At 47.1% G+C, this 18,732-nt stretch overlaps 1 long non-coding RNA gene across 1 annotated transcript in view; it reads left to right on the top strand.

The window, feature by feature from the left end:
• The window catches only part of LOC137452686 (uncharacterized), a 74,518-nt gene extending 59,938 nt beyond the window's left edge, over positions 1-14,580 (top strand). Inside the window, exon 3 of the long non-coding RNA XR_010990140.1 lies at positions 14,374-14,580. This is a non-coding gene — a long non-coding RNA (uncharacterized lncRNA). The remainder of the gene's footprint in view (positions 1-14,373) is intronic.
• The last annotated feature ends 4,152 nt before the right edge of the window (positions 14,581-18,732 follow it).

Raw genomic sequence — 18,732 nt, 5'->3', positions numbered from 1 at the left:
TCCTGCTTTTTTATACCCTTGCTGGGCAGGGAGGGGGAAGTGGAACAGACTCAGCTTTCCTAGGGGGAGACGCCCTTCAGGGAGTGTAAAGTACCCGCAAGCCCTCCACCCTGCTTTCTTCTTTTGTTTTCAGAAAAAGGTGTTAACCCACCACAGTGTCTCACCTGGAGCTTTATGCCACAAGCACCAGTTTGGACCATTGTCACTTGCAGCCGTGTACAAAATGTTCTTAATGTCTGGACCATCTCGGACAGGTCCCAGACCCATTGCTTGAATCACCTCTTGCTTTATCTGGTCAAAGGCTGCTTGTTGTTCAGGTCCCCAGTGGAAACTGTTTCTCTTTTGAGTCACATCCTACAGAGGTTTCACAATCTGATTGTATCCAGGAATGTGCAGTCTCCAAAATCCCACAATCCCCAAGAAACGTAGAGTTTCTTGCTTGTTGGTGGGATTTGCCATGGTAGAGACTCTGTTTACCACATCCACTGGAACGTGTCGGCGTCCATCCTGCCACCGCACTCCCAGAAACTGAATCTCTGTGCTAGGTCCTTTCACCTTGTCTCGCTTGATGGCAAAACCTGCATTCAGAGGAATGTCAATGATTTTGTTACCTTTCTCGAAGACTTCCTCAGCCATTTTACCCCAGACGATGATATCATCGATGAACTGGATGTGTTGTGGAGCGCCAGCTTTCCCCAGAGCATCATGGATCACTGCATGACAGATGCTTGAGCTGTGGATCCAGCCCATTGGCAATCTGTTGAAAGTGTACTGGATTCCTCTCCAGGTGAAAGCAAACTGAGGCCTGCATTCCTCTGCTATGGGAATAGAGAAAAATGCATTAGCAATGTCTATGGTAGCATACCATTTGGCCTCTTTGCATTCCAGCTCATACTGTAGTTCCATCATGTCTGGTACTGCTGCGCTCATAGGTGGTGTTACTTCATTCAGGGCTTGGTAGTCGACTGTCAGACGCCAGTCTCGATTCTGCTTTCACACAGGCCACACTGGACTGTTGAAAGGTGAATGAGTTTTGCTGACGACTTTCTGACTCTCCAACTGAAGAATCAGATTCTGAATGGGCAACGAAGAGTCACGGTTGGTTCTGTATTGTCTGTGATGCACAGTCTGAGAAGCAACTGGCAATTTTATATCTTGTATCTTGTGTTGTCCCATAACTGCAGATTCATCAGAAAGCTCAGGTCTAGCAGACAGCTTCAGTTTTTGTCCATCAATTTCTATAGAAGCTACTCCAAAATCCCCTTTGTAACCTCTAGGGTCTTTGAAACACCCTTCTCTCAGAAAATCAATTCCCGAAATACATGGTGCGTCAGGTCCGGTCACAACTGTATGCTTCCTCCATTGTTTTCCAGTTAAACTTATATTAACCTCCATCTTACTTAACGCTTGAGATCCACCAGTGACTCCCAGAATAGTTATAGACTCTGATCCCTGATAATTTGATGGTATTATGGTGCACTGAGCTCCTGTGTCAACCAAGGCCCTGTACTTCTGAAATTATGAAGTGTCAGGCCACTGGATGTATACATCGCAATAGATTCTATTATCTCTGTAATCCCTCTCCTCCCCCTGGCAGGAGTCAGGGCACCCCTAGTTATGGGGAACATGCCCACATGTGCATTGAACGCAGTGTGCAGTGTTAGAACTGGAGCCACTGTTGAAGCTACTAGAGTTGTTCTGGGGAACTGTGGAAGTAACAGCTACCCTTCTGGTATTGCTACCTTGGGTTCTGCCACTTTGCAGTTCTCTCAATTGCCAGAAAAGATTAGAAGTTGGTTGGCCATCCCATCTGTTCATGTTCTCTACCAAACTGATCACGCAGAGTTATCCAAATAGTCCTACGTGATTGCCTTGGTGGTCTGTTTTGATTTGATCTGTTTTGGAATGACCTCCTTGGAGGACGTTAATTCCTCACAGATGAAACTCGTATCCACCTGGAGGAAGAATTAGAATCATCTCTCTGTGCCAATTGGTATATGGAACCTTTCAGCTCTTTCATGCAATTCTCAATTTTTCCAGACAGAGTTTCAATGGCTGAAACCAAAGAAACCTTTATTAGAATAAACCTTTATTAGAATAAACCAAACCAGGTTGGAAGAGACCTTCAAGATCATCGTGTCCAACCCATCAACCAATCCAACCCACCCAAACAGCTAACCCATGGCACCAAGCATCCCATCAAGTCTCCTTCTGAACACCTCCAGTGACGGCGACTCCACCACCTCCCTGGGCAGCCCATTCCATAGCGCAATCACTCTTTCTGTATAGAACTTCTTCCTAACATCCAACCTGAACCTCCCCTGGCGCAGCCTGAGACTGTGTCCTCTTGTTCTGGTACTGGCTGCCTGGGAGAAGAGACCATCATCCGCCTGTCTACAACCTCCCTTCAGGTAGTTGTAGAGAGTGATAAGGTCACCCCTGAGTCTCCTCTTCTCCAGGCTGAGCAACCCCAGCTCCCTCAGCCTCTCCTCATAGGGCTTGTGTTCCAAACCCCTCACCAACTTTGTTGCTCTTCTCTGGACTCGTTCCAGCAAGTCAACATCCTTCCTAAACTGAGGGCCCCAGAACTAGGCACAGTACTCGAGGTGCGGCCTAACCAGTGCAGTATACAGGGGCAGAATGACCTCCCTGCTCCTGCTGGCCACACTGTTCTTGATGCAGGCCAGGATGCCATTGGCCCTCTTGGCTGCCTGGGCACACTGCAGGCTCACATGTCATGCTATCCTCCAATTGTCTCATTTGATCAGAGAATTGGCCAACCGTAGGAGGAGCTCCACCATAATTTCTTGACACAATTCTGCTTGCCAGAGTGTTTGCATAATTAGAAGGAGCAAGCTTGATGAGCTTTTTAGCAAGACCAGTCCCTACAGGAATGTCATCAGGATTCAGAGTTTCATGTTCACCATGTAGTATCTCTCTAACAGCAAATTCTCTCAGGCGCTTAATTCCCTCATCTATGGTAGTCCAGGGTTTAGGATTCCATGGAAGATCATCTTGGGAAGGATATCTCAGGGCAACCGCCATTAAAAGGCATATCCACAGATTAACCTTACCGAGAGCCCTTCCTAGATGTCTATCTATTCCATTATCCTTCGAGAGAGTTCCTAGCTGAGCTGCTGATTTGTCTCTGACCATTAGGGCTGGAGCACCCATTTCATAACATCTTCTAAGCCAAGCTAGAACTGTCTCCTTATCTGCTCTGGTGTAATCTTTGCGGACATTTCTAAGTTCTTCGTGAGGTGAAGAACATTCAGAATTATCATATTCTTCCTCCTTTGCCCCCTCTTCCTGAACATGCTGTCCCCATAATCCTGCTGTCACTCTCCTAAGGATCTCTTTAAGCTGAGAACCACCCCTGCTAGCTGCTGTCCTAGCTGCATCTCCATCCTGTGTTGATCTCAATAACTCCGCTAGGTCTTTAAAACAAACCTTCTCTTCCTTCTCAGCAGGGTCTTTTCTAGTAGAAGGTCCCTCCCCCGCATCAGCATCTTGCTCCTCTCCCCCATCAGCTCCTGGATCACCTTTGGCTTTTCCTCTTCTTGCTCTTAAAACTGCTACTTGCTTCATTGGAGCTGTGTTTGAATTTACAGCCGCCTTAACAGAAGCTGACAGGTTCTGAGACAGATCAGCTGCTTTGGAGGATGCTTCCGGTCCTGCTGAGAAGGAGGGCGGAAATGACTTTGCCTCAGTAATGGCTGCTGAAGACAGGGGAGCCGCCATATTGGAAGCTGCCGCCGCCCCTGACATCCTGCCAGAATCAGCAACAGTACCGTTCAAAGCAGCCTTTCCAATAGACTTTTTAGCTTTATCTTTAAGTGATACAGATTCTCCACTCTCCTCATCACTAGAAGTCTCTGGGGCTGAGCCAGAAGTGTGCCTCCTTTTCTTTGATCTATGCTTGATAATGAAGCAGGCCTTAGATACTTTTCTCTCCCAGCACAAAGAACATAACAAATACGCAATCACTATCATCAGCAGCAGATTCACATACATCAAATAAATCACCTTTGGATCCCAGCCATCACTTAAAATTACTCTTTCACCTACTGGAATCTTAAACTCCATTATCTCAATTTGGAGAGTTCTAGAGGTCACATTTCTGTATCTCGTAAGCCAAAGGAAACCCAGACAGCGGTCATACAGAAGCTGAATCTTATACTTGAACCATAAATATAATTTCTGCATTAAATATTTACCTATGTGATCGATAAGTAAGCCCAAACAATATTTGTAAATCAGAACCTCAAAAACTGAAAAGAAGAGACGCTCTAAAATCCAAAACACCTTCATGTTTGCTAGTCCGACTCAAGCAAGCAATAAATCAAGCTAATTTTGCCCCACGTTGAGCACCAATTAAAAATGTAGTGGGTTGAGAGGGAAGGCCTAGCTTTCCCTCCCCCACAAAGAGGAAAACAAAACCACAGCTAACTCAGTCAGAGAAGCAAAGGAATGCTATATTTACAAGCAATGTGAAAAATGCAGGTTGTATATATATACAATATATACAGTATTTACAATATATATACAGAAATATACAGCAAGGAAAGTAAGAATACAGGAACGAAATTCCCTCCTCCGGACAGAGGAGGGTTCCCCCCCCCTGTACCCCACTCTCTCCCCCTACCTCCCTTTTTTCCCAAAAAGGGTTAGAGAGAGAGAAAGGCAGTTATTAAGGAAAAATTATTTTAGTAGGCCTCATGCAGGATTAGTGCTTATCTTGTCGAAGGTCGCTCTGGCTAGGTGCTCCAAAGCAGGCAACCTGGAAGGGAGAGGGAAAGGAACGAACTGAGAAATATTCTAGCTGCACTATAACTTAAAGCTGCGTTCTACCAACCTACCAATGAAATTAGTTTAGACCTGTCTTTGTTTACAAAATATTCAGCCAGAGTGTCCCAGCACTGTCCCTTTCTTAAAGGCACAGGCTCAAACGGTCACAATGGTGAAAAGGTGCAGGCTGCTTTCTCCATTAGATACCTAGCTGTCCAGACTTCTCTTGCTTCTCAGGGCTGCACATTTTATAGGTCATTTTCAGTGGACAAGAATATTTGCTCTCAGAGAAAAGCATCTGGAGCAGTGACCTATCCAGTATTTCCTTAGCTGATGAGTCAGATAACTGTATGCTAGGTATCTGGCAATGAACTTCAGTTCCATTAGGGAGCAGATTTTAATTACAGAACTATTAGAAGACCATCAACAATGCTTGGGGCTTCACTATGTAGATAACAGGATTTTATTTGACTATATGTAAAGCTCCTTGGTAATTCATGGTTTTCCACTTCAGTTTCCAGGGTTAATGTTTCACAACTCTTAAACGGCTATTTTGTTGTTCCTATCTCTCCTGTAATGAAACTTACCTTGGAGCATGTGTCATTGCAGGTTTCCAAGAAGTACAGTGAGCTAGAGGAGCTCTACCACAGACTGGCAGCACGATATCCACAGGCTTCTCTTCCACTCTTGCCTAAAAAAGTTCTCTTTGTGGGGGAATCTGACATCTGTGAACAAAGAGCTATGTCCAACAATATCATGAAATTCATCTCAAAAGATGAGGATATAGTAAGAAGTCCTGAGTTACTGGAATTTTTAGGTAACTAAAAGATGTGAGTGTCCCCTCTCCCATGAATGTGCTTAATACAAGTGTTATCAAGGTCTTGACTCAGGTAGTCAGAAACTGGAGAAGATGAGAATGAAGGCTGTCACTGAAAATACCCTCTTGTGCATCTAACAGTGCATAGTCGTGTTTGCTAGTGTCTGCTTCTCCCAGTGAGCACATTTGGAAGCAGTGATACCACAATGTGTGCTCTGAAAGTATCTGTCTCACCATCTCTTGTTTCCCTTAAGCATATACCTAAGATGTGATTCAGAACATTAATGTTTAGAAGGCTAAATAAGAGGTTCAAAATTCCAAGTGCAGGGTCCTGCATCTGGGTTGAGGCAATCCCAGGCACAAATACAGGCTGGGCAGTGACTGGCTGGAAAGCAGCCCTGAGGAGAGAGACTTGGGGGTGATGGTGGAAGAGAAGTTCAACATGAGCTCTCAATGTGCACTTGCAGCCCAGAAAGCCAGTCAGATCCTGGGCTGCATCAAGAGCAATGTGGCCAGCAGGTCAAGGGAGGTGATTCTCCCCCTCTACTCAGCTCTGGTGAGTGACCTAATTGTGGGTTTCCGGTATCTGAAGGGGGCCTACAAGAAGGCTGGGGAGGGACTTCTCAGGATATCAGGTAGTGATAGGACTAGGGGGAATGGAATGAAGCTGGAGGTGGGGAGATTCAGGCTGGAGGTGAGGAGGAAGTTCTTCACCATGAGAGTGGTGAAGCCCTGGGACGGGTTGTCCAGGGACGTGGTTGGGGCGCCGTCCCTGGAGGTGTTTAAGACCAGGCTGGATGAGACTCTGGCCAGCCTGATCTAGTGTGGGGTGTCCCTGCCCATGGCAGGGGGGTTGGAACTAGACGATCCTTGTGGTCCCTTCCAACCCTGACTGATTCTATGATTCTATATCTTGTCAGTAGAGAGGAGGACCCTAAAGGGACGGTGTAGGGTCTCAGTGATCAACTGTTCCATGTTTTGACTATAATAAAATTGTTAGGCCTTGCTGAAGAGTATCCTAAAGTAAATTATTGAGCCTGAGAGAGATTTAGATAAAAGACTAGATTCTTGATTAAACTCACTCTCTGGCCCCTTTATTTTTTTAATTTTTGGTTTGGTTGTGTTTGGTTTGGTGGTGGTGGTTTGGTTTTGGTTGTTTTTTTGTTTTGGGTTTTGGTTTTTTTTGGTTTGGTTTATTTTTTTAAATTTTCCTTTGCCTCATGTCCAGCTCTTGCTGCCTCTTACAGTGATTCATGTAGTTCCTTTCTTATCTTCCTTGGGCATAACAGGGAGTCACTGCATGAATGGAACAGATGGGCTCTCTGCTTTTAATTCAGCTAAGAGCTGATGAGCAGGGAATACTCCAGCGAGGTGCTGTGCAGCGTTCCCAGTGTATTGTTAGTTGTAAGAATATGAAACTGCATGGTGCAAGTAAGTCACCATGGGTGAACAGACAATTTTACAAAAGTGTCAAGTGTGGCCACATTATAAGTTCTGTGAGCTGTGAGGCAGCTTCCTAAAGTCAAAGGGGGCAAAGTTGTGTGATATTTGACAAAATCTTTTTGCTAATAAGGTTTTGTAGTGGGTTGTTTGGGAGGGTTTTTATGTATGGTGTTTTGGTGTTGTGTTTGGTTGGTTGGTTGGTGTTTGTTTAGCAGTGTTGTCTTGAAAGCAGACCCCTTTCACAGGGAATTCAGAGTTCATGTTGATTAACCTCTGCATGCTGATTAGCCTATCCATGGTGCTCATCTGGACTGTAGACAAATTGGGTTCAAATGATGTGACCTGTTCATTGAAATCTGCCTGAGAATAATAGAAGTCTCACCCTGGTGAACTGATGGATGTCAGCACATGCACTGCAGATCCTCAAGCTAGTAGTGTACACTTTTCATGTAGATACTGGAGACATACTCAGTGGTGTTTAGGGAGAATCAACAAGGTAAACCACAAATTACTGTGGAAATAAGATAATCACCATCCTAACATTCACTGGCTACCCTGACCAACACTCTTTTCCCTTGTCATAGTTTGGGCTGGGTGCCCTCTGCTACGGGGGTGTTTCCTGTGTCCAGAAGTCCAGCCCAGTGGGTGGACATAGGAAATTATGTATTTCTACCATAATCCCTTGCACCACTATAAATTTTACGGCGAGGTCTGGCACTTCCTCTTTCCTTTCCTCTCCAACACCCGGTAACTGGGGGAGAGATCCCCTGGCCATGGGCCACGGGGGGGATGGGCAGTCTCAGATCTGGCCAGCTGAGACTAGCCTAGCAAGGGGGGGGTTTGGGTGCACCCTCAGGTGGGGATGGGATCTTTCTGGGTCTGTTTTGGGGGTCTCTCTTGTCACTGTGTTTCTAGCTTTCTGCACGCACTCACTGTTCTCTATTTAAGCTTTCCATCACTTTTGCAATCTGTTTGTTTGAGTCGTTATTTCTGCGCGTGGTGGGGAGGGGGTTTGCCCCAACCCATTACATCCCTAAAAGGGAAGCATAAGACCACTTGCTCAGTGTAGACACCTGCATTTAGTCAATGAAGTCTGCCCTGAATGAGGTGGCAGATGCAAGTGTGAAAAGCTGGATGAGATTAGTCTCCTATGACATGTAATTTTAACAGCCAGAAGGATGAAACCATGAGTTTTATCCATCATGGTTTTCACTAGCCTGTTTTTTAGCTAGTTAAAAACACTTTAAATTGCTTTCCAGAATGTCCAGAGACTCCACAGCAAGGAATAGTTCTCTCTTCATTCTCAAGGGCTTTGCATGTAACAAGTATGGTGAGATGATGGTCAAAGCAGATGTTTCAGTTTGCTGCTTAGTTGGATGGGCCTTGCATACTGCAGAGAGTCAAAACTTCAGGCTTCATTTCTGAGTGTAAATTGAAGACCTGTTGAGAAAATTTCTTCATCCAATGCTCTAATTTTAGCCTTAATGAATTAAATTAGTAATGGAAAGTGCTTTGAAACCTGCTTACCTATGCCAGGAGACCTGCCTGGATGAGCAAGGAGCTCCAGGACATGCTGTCACACAAAAAGAAACTGTACAAGGAGTGGAAGAAAGGACAGCTGGAATGGGGGGCATATAAGGAAGCTGTCTGAGCAGAAAGAGACCTGATTAGAAAAGCTAAAGCTCAGTTGGAATTAAATCTAGTCATGGAGATCAATGGGAACAGTAAAATTTTTTATAGGTATATTAATGGTAAAAAGAAAACTAGGCCACGAGGATGATCAGAGGGCTGCAGCACCTCTCCTATGAGGACAGACTGAAAGAGTTGGGACAATTCAGTCCGGAGAAGAGAAGGCTCCATGGAGACCTAATTGTGGTATTACAGTATCTGAAGGGGGCCTACAAGAAAGCTGGTGAGAGACTTTTTAGGGTGTCAGGACTCGGGGGAATGGAACAAAAATAGACATGGGTAGATTCTGATTGAATGTTAGGAAGAAATTCTTCATCATGAGTGTGGTGAGACACTGGAACAGGTTGCCCAGGGAGGTGGTAGAAGCCCTGTCCCTGGAGGTTTTTAAGGCCAGGCTGGATGTGGCTGTGAGCAACCTGATGTAGCGCGAGGTGTCCCTGCCCATGGCAGGGGGGTTGCAACTAGATGATCTTTGAGGTCCCTTCCAACCCTAGCAATTCTATGATTCTATGAAAGTGGACTTCTCTCCACTAGCTGTGTGAAAGTTAGCTGTCTATATCTAAGCAGTGCATTTACACCCTCAAGTTAGTGGAGAGAAATAGGCACTTCAGAGGGAAACTCTGCCTCAAACAAGCTTATTTGGATGGGATGAATCACTACTGGAGATTCTGTTGTTTCTATTCATTATAGAAGGAGCATAAATAGGTAGATCAGCCATGTGCTGAGGTGTTAATTTCCTCTGTATTTCCTTACCTAACTACCTTAAATCGGTAAACAGATCAGGCCCATAATGACACGTAATGATATTGGGGACAGTCGAGAATGTTGAAATAGTTTCACAAAAGCTGATCCTGTCCTTCATTCCCCAAGCAAACCCAATAAGAACAGGTGCAAGGTATTAAGTAAAACAGTTTTTATCCTGTGTACTCAGTTTTGCATGTGTTATTGGAGTCTGTTATAGACCACCCAACCAGGAGGAAGATGTTTAAAAGGCTCAGCTGCGGCTCGCGCAGGCTCTCTTCATCGGGCAGCTTGCTCGGGACAGCACCAAGACCAGCAACCGCCGGGGACCAGCCGCTGCTCTCCTTTTCTGGCTGCGGGAATCGCCATCACTGCCAAGTTTTGCCGCGAGGAAGAAGCAGCCGTCCTTTCACGTGGTCAGACTCGTGATCCTAGCGGCGGGAGCGGCTGAATTTAAAAGGCTCTGCTGCGGCTCACGCGGGCTCTCTTCGTCGGGCAGCCCGTATTCTCTTGTACTCTCACATGCCGCCCCACTTTTTTTTTTTTTTAATTGGCAGTAGGTGCTGTGGCCAGGGACAGCCATGGTTGTAACTCGCAGCAAAATCTCCCTAAAAAAATCAGTGTCGACCCAGACTGAGGTAGAACAGAAGCACGTAGCTGTCCAGGTATCTGGCTGTAGAGAATGCTGGAGCCTGGCTCTTGAGAAGCAGGGTTGTGGGGGCAACTCTTGTATAAGGTGTGAGCAGGTTGACTATCTGCTTAATATGGTGGCCAGACGGAAGGATAAGGTTGCTAGCCTTAGAAATGTAAGGGAATGTAGGAAAGAGATGAACCAGAGGAGGAAGGAGATGGACCAAAGGAGGAAAGAGATGGACCAAAGGAGGAAAGAGATGAACCAGAGGAGGAAAGAGTTGAATCAGAGTAAGCAGGCTCTGCAGGCTCCCCCAGCAGAGGCTGGTTATTCAAAAAGCAGAGGGGAATGGACGCAGGTTCCTTTCAAAAGACACAAAGTTAAACCTCATTGCCTCCCCTCACCTTCCCCGCTGCTCTTGGAAAACAGATATGGAGCACTGGAGATTGAGGGTGAGGTGGTCCTGATGCCGGAGGACACACCATCTGGGGTTCTCCCTAAGGCTAAGCAGCCTAAGGTTAAACAGCCTAAGGCAAATCAGCCTAAGGTTAAACAGATTTCCCCTGGCATCAGGGCCTGTTCCCTCAAAAAAAAGAGGAGGGTAATTGTTATTGGTGATTCCCTTCTGAGGGGAATGGAGGGCCCTATATGTCGGCCTGACCCATCTCATAGGGAACTCTGTTGTCTGCCAGGAGCCCAAGTTAATGATGTTACCAGTAGGCTGCCTAGACTGGTGCAGCCCTCTGACTACTACCCTTTACTAGTTATGCAGTTAGGGAATGATGATGTTGCAACCAGAACTCCCAGGGCTATCAAAGATGACTTCAGGGCCCTGGGAGACCTGGTTGAGGGGTCAGGGGCACAAATAATTTTTTCATCAATACCCTTAACTGCAGGAGGGAATACCATAAGGAACAGGTCAGCAGCTATAGTTAACAAGTGGCTTAGAGGCTGGTGTAGTCAAAAGAGTTTTGGATTTTTTGATATTGGGAAACTTTCTACTGCACCAGGCCAGCTGGCAACAGACGGAGTACATCTGTCCCAGAGAAGGGGAAAGATCACTGTATATGAGAACGGCCTGTCCCCCAAAGGTAAAAAGATCCTGGGAAGGGAATTGGCAGGTCTCATCGACAGGGCTTTAAACTAGTTTCAAAGGGGGAAGGGGCTGAAATTAGTCCCCTCAGACAAGAGTCTGGGGGCGACAAGCTAGAGTCGGAGGTGAAACCAGCAGCCCAGCTGAAGTGCATGTACACTAATGCACGAAGCATGGGTAACAAACAAGAGGAGCTGGAAGCCTTGATGCAGCAGGAAAGTTATGACGTAGTTGCCATCACAGAGACGTGGTGGGACGACTCACACGACTAGAGCGCTGCAATTGACGGCTACAAGCTCTTCAGGAGAGACAGGCAAGGAAGAAGGGGTGGAGGGGTGGCCCTGTACATCAGGAAGGCACTAGATGCCATTGAGAAGGAGATTAGGGACGATCGGGTTGAGTGCTTGTGGGTAAGAATTAGAGGGAAAACCGGCAGGGCAGACACCCTGGTTGGAGTCTGGTATAGACCACCCAATCAGGAGGAAGATGTTGACGAAGCATTCTATAGGCAGCTTAGGGCTGTCTCAAGATCTCCGGACCTTGTTCTCATGGGCGACTTCAACCTGCCTGACATCTGCTGGGATCTCAACACAGCAGAGAGGAGACAGTCTAGGAGGTTCTTAGAATGCATGGAGGACAGCTTCTTATCCCAGGTGCTGCGAGAGCCTACCAGGGGCAAGGCTATGCTTGACCTCCTCTTCACCAATAGGGAAGGGCTGGTGGGTGGTGTGGTGGTCGGAGGGTGTTTAGGGGCCAGTGACCACGAGATAATTGAATTCTCATTATTTGGTCAAGCTAAGAGGGGTAGCAAGAAGACCTCGACTCTGGACTTCCGGAGGGCAGACTTCAGGTTACTCAAGGAACTAATTCAGAGGGTTCCTTGGGATAAAGCCCTTAAAAATAAAGGGGTCCAGGTGGGCTGGATCTGTTTCAAGGAAGAATTGTTGAAGGCGCAGGGACAGGCTGTGCCAATGTGCCTGAAGATGAGCCACCGGGGCAGACGGCCAGCCTGGAAGGTTAATGAGCTTTAATAGAACTAAGGGGAAAAAAGAGGGTGTATTACCTTTGGAAGAAAGGTGAGGCAACCCATGAAAAGTTTAAGGATGTTGCTAGGTCTTGTAGGAAGAAAATTAGGGTGGCAAAAGCACATTTGGAGCTTAGTCTGGCCTCTACTGTGAAGGACAACAAAAAGTCCTTCTATAAATATATTAATAGCAAGAGGAAGGGCAAGGACAACCTCCTCTCCATGGTTGACATGGAGGGAAATGTTGTATCAAAGGATGAGGAAAAGGCAGAGATACTTAACACCTTCTTTGCCTCAATTTTTACTAGCAGGACAGAACGTCTTCCTGACAGCTGGCCTGCAGAGCTGGCAGAAGGAGCCAGGGAGCTGCACAGTTTCCCTGTGTTCCATGAGGAGGTGGTTGGAACTCTCCTCAGCAGCTTGGATCCCCACAAGTCCATGGGACCAGATGGGATCCATCCTAGGGTGCTGAGAGAGCTGGCAGATGAGCTGGCCAAGTCACTCTCCATGATTTTCCAGCAGTCCTGGCTCACTGGAGATGTCCCAGAGGACTGGAAGCTGGCCAACGTTGTGCCCATCCACAATAAGGGCCAGTTGGATGAGCCAGTGAATTATAGGCCTGTCAGCTTGACCTCAGTGCCAGGCAAGATTATGGAACAGGTCATCTTGAGTGCAACCACACAGCACTTTCAGGATGGCCAAGGGATCAGGCCTAGCCAGCATGGATTTAGGAACGGTAGGTCCTGCCTGACGAACCTGATCTCCTTCTATGATCACGTGACCCGCCTGGTGGATGTGGGGAAGCCTGTGGATGTGGTCTACCTGGACCTCAGCAATGCCTTTGACACCATCCCCCTGTGGTAGGGTTGGAAGGGTAAGGCCAAAAAGCCTTCTCCCTCCCCCCAGTAGAGTAAAGGGAAGGAAAATTGAAAGGAAAGGGGAAAAAAAACCTCACAGCTGAATTAGCAAAGCAGTGGAGCTGTATATTTACAAAGCAATGTAGGATATGCAGGGGAATATATACAAATTTACAATAGTTACAATATATACAAAGATATACAACAGAGTAGCACAGAAAGGAGAGTCCCCCCTCTGCTGAGGGGGTTCCCCACCTCCGCTCTCCCCTTTTTCCCCAGAGCGGGTTAGAAAGAGAGAGAAAGAGAAAAAAAGTTATAAGCAGTTGTGTTAATTGGAAAGCAGTTAATACAGGCCTTATCAGCTTTCAAGGCCAAAGCCTTGGCCGAAAGCCCAGCACAGAGAGCTGCTGCCCTGCGGAGGAGCAGAAGCAAGACTGAAGATAAAGTGCCGGAATGCCCAGGATACCCTCCTGCACTCCCAGTTCAGAAGGTGCTTCCTCCCACTCTACCAATGAAATTAGTTTAGATCGTTCTTTTCATTTACCAACCTCCGTCCACCATATTCCCTTTCTTAAGGGGACAGCCTCAGCCGGTGACACCCCCATAGCATACTCCTGGCCAAGCTGTCAGCCCATGGCTTGGACGGGAGCACACTGCACTGGGTTAGGAACTGTCTGGAGGGCCGAGCCCAGAGAGTGGCGGTGAATGGTGCCACATCCAGCCAGTGACCAGTCACTAGTGGTGTGCCCCAAGGATCAGTGCTGGGCCCTGTGCTCTTTAACATCTTTATTGATGATCTGGATGAGGGCATTGAGTCCGTCATCAGTAAATTTGTTGACGACACCAAGCTGGGGGCAAGAGTTGATCTGCTGGAGGGTAGAGAGGCTCTGCAGAGTGACCTCGACAGGCTGGACAGATGGGCGGAGTCCAACGGCATGAGATTTAACGCATCCAAGTGCCGGGTTCTGCACATTGGCCACAACAACCCCATGCAGTGCTACAGGCTGGGGTCAGAGTGGCTGGAGAGCGGCCAGGTAGAGAGGGACCTGGGGGTGCTAGTTGATGGTAGGCTGAACATGAGCCTGCAGTGTGCCCAGGCAGCCAGGAGGGCCAATGGCATCCTGGCCTGCATCAGGAACAGTGTGGCCAGCAGGAGCAGGGATGCTTGGTGCCATGGGTTGGTTGTTTAGGTGGGTTGGATTGGTTGATGGGTTGGATGCAATGATCTTGAAGGTCTCTTCCAACCTGGTTTGGTTTATTCTGGTTATTCTGGTTTATTGTATTTTGCAGGAACAAAATCTGCTAGTGCCACTGACTTCAAGGGTAAAAACATTCCTGATGACAGGGAGAACGATGAAGAAAATGAGGCAATTGATTTTTTCAAAGAGGAGAAGTCATCTGACTTAATCTCACAACTTTCATCAGTCAAAAATGCCAGAAAAGGGGAAAAAAAAGAAGAGGAAGAGGAGGAAGAAGATTTAGACCGACTTGGTATAATCAGGTATGGCTGGTAGTGCCTTTGTTACTTAGTTGTTAGCCTAGTTTCTGAACAAATAGGGCTGTTCTATGTCACTATGCCCTCATCTCAACATTTTACAACTTTTGACTACCTCTACTGCATTTCACAGTGCAGAGGCCACTGCAGTTCACCAAGGATGTGCCTCAATAGAGGGAACACACTTTGTAGTACCTCCTTAGTGCATTCCTCAGAAAATCCAAGTGACAGAGGGACATAGTGAATGCCTTGACAACAGTCTCCGCTACAGCAGGCTCTTTACTGAACACTGTACCACATGACATAAAGCCACCACAATCCATTGGATGTGCTGGTCTGGAGCCTACAGTATAGAACTGCTTTTGAACACGCTTGTGTCTGCAAAGAGGTAAAGTTACAGTAGCATAAAGACCAAAAGAACCATTTCAATCATGATGTTCACAAATCATTGGCTGTTTATCTATATTAAGAAAAAAAAAGATCTTATATATCATAGTATCAGTCAGGGTTGGAAGGGACCACAAGGATCATATAGTTCCAACCCCCGTGCCATGGGAAGGGACACCCCACACTAGATCAGCACTCATCCAGCCTGGTCTTAAACACCTCCAGGGACGGGGCCTCAACCACCTCCCTGGACAACCCATTCCAGGGCTTCACCACTCTCACCGTAAAGAACTTCCTCCTCACCTCCAGCCTGAATCTCCCCACCTCCAGCTTCATTCCATTCCCCCTAGTCCTATCACTACCTGAGATACTGAGAAGTCCTTCGCCAGCCTTCCTGTAGGCCCCCTTCAGATACTGGAAGGCCACAGATACCGGAAACCCACAAGTAGGTCACCTCGGAGCCTTCTCTTCTGCAGACTGAACAGCCCCAACTCCTTCAGTCTGTCCTCATAGGAGAGGTGCTCCAGCCCTCTTATCATCCTCGTGGCCCTTCTCTGGACACGTTCCAGCACATCCATATCCCTCTTGTAATAGGGGCTCCAGAGTGGAGGGGGTCTCACCAGAGCTGAGTAGAGGGGGAGGATCACCTCCCTTGACCTGCTGGCCACACTTCTCCTGATGCAGCCCAGGATCTGATTGGCTTTGCGGGCTGCAAGTGCACATTGAGAGCTCATGTTGAGCTTTTTGTCCACCAGCACCCCCAAGTCTCTCTCCTCAGGGCTGCTTTCCAGCCAGTCACTGCCCAGCCTGTATTTGTGCCTGGGATTGCCTCGACCCAGATGCAGGACCCTGTACTTGGTCTTGTTGACTATATACGTATTATTTTTGTAAATCTCACATGTACAGTGTTGAGGCAGAAATTGAAAAGTGGAAATGAGAATCCTGAAGGTAATGTTACATTTTCTCTGTACTCCTGTAACTCACCCTTCTTCTATGGAAGATATTTTCAATTCACATTAATGAAGCTCAAATTGGACATAAGCTTTCTATCCCAGCTTTATGCTTGCTAGTAACAGGTGTCTAGGTAAGAGGCCAAAGGCAGGAGCTTTGTTCTCAGCAGATGAGTATATCTTGGGTGACCATTTTAGGATGTCTGCTATGCCCATCAAAATGTTGGGTGTTACGTGCTTTAAAGAGCATTCTTGCAGGCCCTGCTGCTTTTTACCTTCATAGGTGTTTGAAGTTACTTTGGAATGGAAATAAATAACAAAGGAGGTAATGCAGAATGGATAAAAGAGTTAAGTAGTAAATGACTCCCAAATGACTTACAGGTTAAAAAACTATAAGCCACAATCCTTTCCCCTGTGAAAAAAACTTTGAAAAGATGTAAAGTCAGCACCAAAACAAGCCAGTCTATTCCAAAAGGTATCAGTGTCCAGGGTGCTTTGAGCAGCAGAGCTCTGATCTACATTAAATCGTGTGTTTGGCATGTTTTTTTCCTTCTCGATGGGGATGAAACTGCTCCAGTAGCACAGGCCTCCATATGTTGTCAGCACACTTCATTTGGTAACTTTTCCTCCTGGGCCAAAAGGCTGTGACTTGGATTTGGCCCAGCACTGCTGCTGTGCTACTGAACAACCAGATATCCAGTTAAATATATTTGCTTTAGGGCTAAATTGGTAAACTATATCTATATTTATGGTTCGGTACTGCTGGTGATCATCCAGGTGGAAGCTTCTAATGGTCTTTTTCCTTTTCCCTGGAGGAAGTATCTCAGTTGTGCTGATTCTTTTCCTCACATTCAAGGCTATGTCTGAGTTGTTCTTTCATGTCTGGTGGGCAACTCAACTTGCCAGTTCTGCTTTTCAGTTTCTGTGGATATAAATGATGGTCTACAAACTTTGTGTTTCTTTGCTATATGATTCTCATCCCCAAAAACTTGCTTGCTTTGTTGGCAGGGTGATCTTGGACCTTGTCTCTGATTCTTAACAGCAGAAAGATGGTTGTATTTTTCTTGTCCAAATAAGGGACATTTCAAGAAACATAATATGTATTTCTGATGAAGTTTCCATCCTTTAACACTATCATGCCTGGTTCTTCCTAGAATTAAAGGTATTTAAAATTAGGCTTCATTTCTGAGATGCAGTGTTGGAATTAATTTTGAAACATGTTGTAGAATGCTGTATTTCTACTCTCTTTCTTGATAGTTAGTAGTACTGTTATTCCAGTGTATTATGACCAGTTACTCTGCAAATTTTCCTTGACATTTGTAGAAAACGTTTCAGCTTTGTACAGAATATGTATGTCCTGTAAGAAAAGCACTTCTAATAGAATAGAATAGAATAAAACAGGTTGGAATAGAATAGAATAGAATAAACCAGGTTGGAAGAGACCTTCAAGATCATCGTGTCCAACCTATCATCCAACACCACCCAACCAACTAAACTATGCAACCGAGCACCCTGCCAAGTCTCCTCCTGAACACCTCCAGTGATGGCAGCTCCACCACCTCCCCGGGCAGCCCATTCCAATGGGTAATCACTCTTTCTGTATAGAACTTCTTCCTAACATCCAGCCTAAACCTCCCCTGGTGCAGCCGGAGACTGTGTCCTCTTGTTCTGGTGCTGGCTGCCTGGGAGAAGAGACCAACCTCTGCCTGTCAACAACCTCCCTTCAAGTAGTTGTAGACAGCAATAAGGTCACCCCTGAGTGTCCTCTTCTCCAGGCTAAGCAATCCCAGCTCCCTCAGCCTCTCCTCATAGGGCTTGTGTTCCAAACCCCTCACCAACTTTGTTGCCCTTCTCTGGACACGCTCCAGCAAGTCAACATCCTTCCTAAACTGAGGGGCCCAGAACTGGACACAGTACTCGAGGTGTGGCCTAACCAGTGCAGAGTACAGGGGCAGAGTGACCTCCCTGCTCCTGTTGGCCACACTGTTCTTGATGCAGGCCAGGATGCCATTGGCCCTCCTGGCTGCCTGGGCACACTGCAGGCTCATTTTCAGCCTACCATCAACCAGCACCCCCAGGTCCCTCTATGCCTGGCCGCTCTCCAGCCACTCTGACCCCAGCCTGTAGCACTGCATGGGGTTGTCGTGGCCAATGTGCAGAACCCGGCACTTGGATGTGTTAAATCTCATGCCGTTGGACTCTGCCCATCTGTCCAGCCTGTCGAGGTCACTCTGCAGAGCCTCTCTACCCTCCAGCAGATCAACTCCTGCCCCCAGCTTGGTGTCTCAACAAATTTACTGATGATGGACTCAATGCCCCTCCCTCATCCAGATCATCAATAAAGATGTTAAAGAGCACAGGGCCCAGCACTGATCCCCGGGGGACTCCACTACTGACTGGCCGCCAGCTGGATGTGGCACCATTCACCACCACTCTCTGGGCTCGGCCATCCAGCCAATTCCTAACCCAGTGCAGTGTGCTCCCGTCCAAGCCATGGGCTGACAGCTTGGCCAGGAGTCTGCTGTGGGGGACAGTGTCAAAGGCCTTGCTGAAGTCCAGGTAGACTACATCCACAGGCCTCCCCACATCCACCAGGCAGGTCACCTGATCATAGAAGGAGATCAGGTTGGTCAGGCAGGACCTGCCCTTCCTAAATCCATGCTGGCTGGGCCTGATCCCTTGGCCATCCTGTAAGTGCTATGTGATTGCACTCAAGATGACCTGTTCCATAATCTTGCCTGGCACTGAGGTCAGGCTGACGGGCCTATAATTCCCTCGCTCATCCAACCGGCCCTTCTTGTGGATGGGCACAACGTT

This window comes from Melanerpes formicivorus, unplaced genomic scaffold (assembly GCF_026170545.1).
Source record: "Melanerpes formicivorus ecotype bairdi unplaced genomic scaffold, bMelFor1.0.p_v2 SCAF_57, whole genome shotgun sequence".
NCBI lineage: Eukaryota > Metazoa > Chordata > Aves > Piciformes > Picidae > Melanerpes > Melanerpes formicivorus.
Note: the sequence above shows the minus strand (reverse complement) of the source record. Positions and strands in the feature narration are given on the sequence as shown.